Source organism: Myodes glareolus, chromosome 27, assembly GCF_982192425.1.
Source record: "Myodes glareolus chromosome 27, mMyoGla1.1, whole genome shotgun sequence".
Lineage (NCBI taxonomy): Eukaryota > Metazoa > Chordata > Mammalia > Rodentia > Cricetidae > Myodes > Myodes glareolus.
The window spans coordinates 27896175-27902907 of record NC_142052.1 but is presented as its reverse complement, the minus strand read 5'-3'; positions in this window follow the sequence as shown (position 1 = coordinate 27902907).

Below are 6733 nucleotides of genomic sequence, written 5' to 3'. Positions count from 1 at the left end.
GCTTACGAGTCAATTAAAACACACAGCCAAAGCTGCGATGGGGTGATTGGGCATGGCATAGGGACAGGAAGTGGCCAACGTGGAGGTCCATCGGCTGCTACCTCCAGCCTTTCCTCTGGGTGGTGTGCTTCAGGAAGCCAGGTGGTTCATGTACACCTGGGTTTGGGGGGTTCTGAGGGAACAAAACGCCTCCCTACCTAACACTGATTTCAGACTTACAAACCCTGAGCACCTCTCAAGTAGGCCAGCCTCCTGCATCTGAGCTCAGCCCTTCTCCCGCCTCCCTGCTATGCTTGGCACACATCCACATGTCCCCCTTGTGGTGTCTACAGCTGTGAGTCCGTAGTCACTGTGGTGATGTAAAAGAACATGCGTCCCCCACAGGGAGTGGCACTATAAGGAGGTGTGGCTTTGTTGGAATAGGTGTGATCTTGTGGGAAGAAGTGTGCCACTGTGGGGGGTGGGCTTTGAGGTCCCCTTTGCTCAACAAGCCTGTGGATGAAGATGGAGAACTCTCAGCTCCCTCTCCAGCACCATGTCTGCCTGCACATTGCGATGCCTTAGCATCTCTCCATGATGATAAAGCACTAAACCTCGGAAACGGTAAGCCAGCCCCAGTTAAATGTTTTCTTTTGTAAGAACTGCCGTTTGTATGGTGTCTCTTCACAGAAATGGAAACCCTACCTAAGGCAGTTACTTTCTGCTCTTCTCCCATCCCCCACCTCCTCTTTTTCAGTCCCTGCCTCTCCTTTTTAGACTGTTGCCTAGGTTGGCTCGAACTCATAGTTTTCCCGCCTTAGCCTCCTCAAAGTGTTAGCATCGCAGGTGGGCAGCACGTGTCATAGTTGATTTTGTGACTAACCCATAACAAAGCCGGTGCTACCCATCTCAAGGCACAGGCTCATCACCAAGGCTACAAGTTTATTCCCAAAGCAGCCAAGTATGGGGATGGCCAGCAGGGCTCAACCCTGCCTCCCCTGCAATAAGGATATTATGGAATGAAGAAGCAATGGGCGTCAAGATGTAGGGAGGCGAGGGAAGGCGAGCAGGGTGGTTGTGCAGCGGCAAGGGGACTTCATGGCTATTCTCTGGGCATGCTCAGAAAACACCTCCAGTGTCGGGGTTTTCAGCCCTCTGGAGACTTGAGCGGGCTTGAGTCAGGTCTGTGACTTCATGGGTTTGAGCTACCCAGATGTGGCCTCCAGGTGCCCGCGCACCAACGTGTACAATCATTATCATAATGACCCTTGTGTTCGAGGCGTGATTATCTGCAGCAAAGCCCAGAGGAGGCTGATAACAAACTGCTTAGTTCAGCCAACTTTAAAATTGGTGCTTTGAAAGGCAGCCGAAAGCTAGTGGAGCGGGCTAAATCCGGAGGGCTTATTAAGGTTTACCCTCTGCTCAAGGCAGCCTAATACATCTCTGCACTAGATTAGAAACTCATAGGACAACGTCTTAGGCAGTGCTCAACCTGGTTCTGCGCTTAAAGAATCGTCTCCTACAGAGTCGAGAACAACAGAATGCGGCTGTTAGGAGGTATAACTGGGTGGGGAAGGGTCACGCCACATACGTGATGCCCCAACTGTGTATATCGTCACAGGTTACAGGCATGGATGCTTTGCCTGTATCAGTTTACCAGTTGTCCAGGTAGATGCTATCACCACCTTCTGCATTTCACACACAGGGAAACCTAAAACACAGGATGTGCGCGAATCTAAGTTTACGTTGTTAAGTAAGGGAGGAGGGGCTATGTGGAGAACTTAAGGGGTCACCAAAACATCAAGATGAATAATGGGTAAAAAAATTATGGAAATTCATTAAGAAATAACCTACCAAAAATTAAAAATAGAGGATATGACCTTGCATTTACAAACACTAGCTGGTCTGTGTTTTTAAATCCTGCATTAAAGCATGATCTACCTTGGTCAGGGCATGATGGCACACAGCTGGAATCTCAGCTAATGTGGATGTTGAGGCAGGAGCGTCACAACGTTTAGAACACTCTGGCCTCTACAGCAATGTTTTCTCAAAATTTTTAAATAGAGCTGAAGGGACAGCTAAATAGTAGCCTATAAGGCAGTGAGGTCTTAGGTTAGGTCCCAACATCTGCCAAGAAAAAAATTACGTTGAGTATGAAGATTTTTTTAGGGGGTCTGTCACACATCTTATGTCAATTGGAGAGCCTTGTCCTGGCCCTGGGGGTGGAGCTAAAATGTGAATAAAAATATCATGGGCCATTGGGTCGAGTGAGCCTCATGCTCCATTGTGTGTGTAGACTTTGGGAGTAAAGTAGGCAACCATCCATGTGTTCTGGGTAATATGATGACATCTATACGTATGGAACCAAATATTCAGCTTTGAGCCACATACCTGGGTCTACACAGCTAGTACGTGCACAGACCAGGGCTTAACCCAAGAATGGTTTGAAAGTCAGGACCTTTCCATGACCCTTTATTAGTGTCGTTAGTGTGTGCTCTGTATCTACTGTGATAGAATTAGGCAGGTGTAAGACTGCAACCAGGGTTTCACCTTGAAAAAAAAAAAGACACCCAGAAGGTAGAAGCAGGCACAGGCAGACCAGTAAGGTAAAATGCCAGACAAATGAAGACAGACTGGGGGAGGGGGTTGTGAGAGACATGATAAGGAAGGGGGAAAAGAAAGACCCCTAGGGAGTATGTCAGCCAGCAGAGTTCTTCAAAACAGAGTGTATAGTTTTAATTTAATTTAATTTTTGCTTATGCGTGTGTGCCTGCATGAGTTTATGTGCACTATCACATGTGTGCAGGTACACATGGGTACCAGAAGAGGGCACTGGATTCACTAAAACTGGAGTTGTGGGTAGTGAGTTACTGGAAATACATCCTGGAAACGGAGCCCTCAACCTCTACGAAAGTAGTAAGTGCCCTCAACCACTGAACCCTCTTCCTAGCCCTCAAATCATGCATTTGTATATAATCTCCAAACATCCTTATATAGAATAGAAAAGATACAGAGTAGATTGAACAGGGCAGCACCAAGCTGGGCATACTGTGGTTTAAATGGTCAAGGTCAGGTAGTGGTCACCTGCGATGCCCAGGCCTGCTTCTGGTGATCTTGGGTATCACTGTTCCATGTCTATTGAGCTTCCAGTTCTACCATAGGGAAATCAGTGCGAAGTGCATAGGGTTGGAAATCTGTGTTCATTGAGACCCAGATGAAGCCCCAGTGGTGTGGGACAATTCTGTATTCTGTCAATTATGTTTTAAATAAACGTTGATTGGCCAGTAGCCAGGCAGGAAGTATAGGCAGGACAACCAGACAGGAAGTAGAGGTGGGTAAATGAGAACAGGAGAATTCTGGGAAGGAGGAAGCCCAGCCCATTCTTCCAAAGTCCTGTCCAGACACCAAAGAAGGAGGATGTGACCTGGCCCACTGAAAATGGTACCAAGCCAGGTGGCTAACATATATTAGAATAATGGGCTAATATAAGTTATAAGAGTTATTAAGAAGCCTGAGCTAATGGGCCAATCAGTTTATAACTTATGGAGACCTCTGTGTGATTTTTAGGGGGGCTAAACAGCTGTGGGACCTGGTGGGAGGACAGAAACCCCCCAAAAGCAGGCCCTCATGTTACACCCCAAGAATCAGGCCAAGGGAGAGGATGAACATCCCAAGGCAGAAAACAGCAAAGACCTCAGTCATGCTAATGATATCCTGTCTGTCTGTCTTGGTCATCATTGGACTTCCATTAAAGCTCAGCTGTCCTTCCTCAAGACCCCAGCTCAGCACAATTCCTCTCTGGCTTCTGCCTGACTTTCTGCTTTAGTGTGCACATCTAATCTCTCCACAAAGTTGAGTTTCTTAGAGGATTTTTAGCAGATTTTGGTAACACGAAGAGCAAGAGCTTGCTGTCTTTCATGAGTTGAGGTGAGGTGACTAATACTGGGTCCTATACCTGTAAGCATCAGAGCCCTGGGGACCCGAGAAAAAGAGAGAGAGAGAGAGAGAGAGAGAGAGAGAGAGAGAGAGAGAGAGAGACCCCGAAACCGTCCACATGCACGCATGAGCTCATAATCACTGGGCCACACTGCATTATCCTGTCTGAACCAGGGCCTTTATCATAACAGATTAAGCACTCCAACTGTCTACAGCCCAGTGCACTTTCTACACTAACATGTCCTCATTAGTCCACTTAGCATTCTTCATAAAAGTGTATCATCCGAGGGAATTCTGGTCTAGAGAGTTAGAAGTACTGATGCTTCTAGCCTAGAACGGCTTCCACCGTTTTCAACCCTGTGATGGCGCACAGACCATACACAGGGGGTTGAAACCATGCTTGGAATTTTGAGTTTGGGTCTTTCCTTCAGCTAGCACTGGGAGTTCTGTTTGATAGGCTGCAAGCTTCAGGACATGGTCCGTGGCTCCCTCTCCCTGCACTGTGTGCCTCCGGGGTCACTTGAGTGGTTGGGGACATGTGTAGATGCCCTTTGGTTTACACTCTTAAATCGGGCCTGCGTTTTAAGGATGTAATTCCATGGAAACATGGGAAGCATTTAACTTTGTCATTCTAGAATCTTCCAGAAAAGATCCATTTACTTTTCAATAGAAATATCAAAGGCACACCACCCCAATACCACCTCAAAATCCTTGCCTTGTTATGCTCAACAATCCAGACTCATGACATGATTATCCTGGTCTGCCCTAATCAACTCCCCTTCAATGGGACGACCCACCTTAAATAAGGCCTCCATTGCTCAGTGAGGACCCTGGCTTTCCCCTCTGCTATCTGACTCTGTTCCTCACAGTGAGAGCAAACACAGCCTTGTGTGCTTATCTACACACGGTATCAATGACTCCAGGGAGCCAGCATTTGATAACACAGAAGGAAAAGAAAAGACAGCATGACAATGGGGACATTTCACCAGAGTTAGGGTGGTCATGTCATGTTCCAGAAGCGACAGTTCCTGCGTAGTACTGAGGGCACCTCTGATATGTAGCCAGAGAAATGATGGTCAGGTACGTGTAACTCCAGGGTTATGTTTGTTGTCCAGGTCTGACAGGAAAGTTGTTGGCTTAGTTCCCTGCTCCCCCAGTAGAAGGGAAAGTTGTCTTTGTTAAGGAAGATCTTTCGGTTTCTTTCAGTCTCCTAATAGGTGGTCACTCCCCTCTTCAGCATCTCTTAGTCACAGTCCCTTCTTGTTGGCATGAGCCTTCGTGGAAGTAAAGCCCAAACTGCTCAGCTCTGAGCCCAGAACCTCTCGGCTGCTCTGTGGGTCACAGTAGTGACTTTCTACCTGGTCACGTCTCACTCTGATGACAATTCTGATACTGACTCAGGCTCCCAGTTTACTTCCCTGCTGGCTAGACCTTGCTTGCCCTTTCTGGTGTCGGTGTGACCCTCCCGTTTGTCCCCCACTTGTGCCAACGCTCCACCTGGCCTATGAAGGTCACACGGGTCCCCACAGAAGCCACTGTCCTCTTCACCCTGTCCTCTGGGATGTCTGTGAACTTCACACCATCCAGAGGCCCGTACCAGTGTAGGGGACGCCACAGCTTTTGTGACCTACTGTCCTGCCAGCCATGGCAAGGGGACTCCTGAAGTGGATAAAGGGCTCTGAGGGACTTTGTGCAAAGTGTCACATAGGACAAAAAGAATCCATGTTTTTAACTGTCTCTTCAAGCTATCAGCATGTTGAATTTCTTCCATTATGCCAGCCCAGGGAGGGAAGTCAGGCCTGGGTCAGTTTACCTGGGTGACCAGAACAAAGTATTGATTTCCTTGTAGTTTTGGAGGCTGGACATTGAGATCAGGTACCAGCAGGATTGGTTCCTTTCAAGACCTCCTTCCAAGACTTGTAGACAGCTACCTCTTTCCTGTGCCTTCACGCCATGGCAACCACGTCTTTTATTTTGCGCTGTGACAACTACCTCCTTCCTGTCCCTTCACACGTGATGGCCGCCTACTTCCAGTCCCTTCATACCGTGATGGCCTCCTCTTTCCTGTGCCTTCACACCATGATGGCCACCTCCTCCTTGTCTTCTCTTGGTATATCTCTGAGTCTGGATTTCTGTTCATCCAAGGGTGACAGTCATAGTGGGTGACAGCCCCTCCTTTACTGAGCCCATGTTTTCCCGGACATCTCCTTAGAGGGCCTGTCTCCATGAAAGGTCCCATTCTGAGGTTCTTGTAGGTAGCTACCTCCTCCACTTCCCAAATATTAATAACTACCATGGAACTTGACTTACAAGGGAAAAATTGGGAGTCCTTTTTTTTTCTTATTTGTTTGGGATTCAGACCAGGTTGTTTTTCTGCCTCCTGAGTCCTAGAACTAAAGGCTTGTGCCAACATGCTTGGCTTGATTAATATTTTCTCAATAACCTCTTGTTCTTTATACAAAGACTGAATACAGCCATGGTGAGGAAGTAGAGTTGAAGGAAGGAAGCTGTAAGAATTGAACTTGCTACCGAGAATGGATGTGCTTCAAGAACAGATATGATAGGCTTATGGGTCTCCAGGGTGTGTGGGGACAGAGTCCTTTCCTATTATACTCGGGGAAAGAAGGGTTCAGGACCTGTTGGGGTGTTAGTGTTTTGTGCTCTGCCACCATGTGGACCCCAGGAAAGAGAATCCTAAGAGACAGAAGGTTCTTTCTGTCAGACAGGTTGAAAACTGATTCTGTGCCAAGACAGCCAGGATTCTAGAACCTTCTAGAGTTAGTGGAAGACTTCCAACTGCCAGAACATTTGGTTCCAC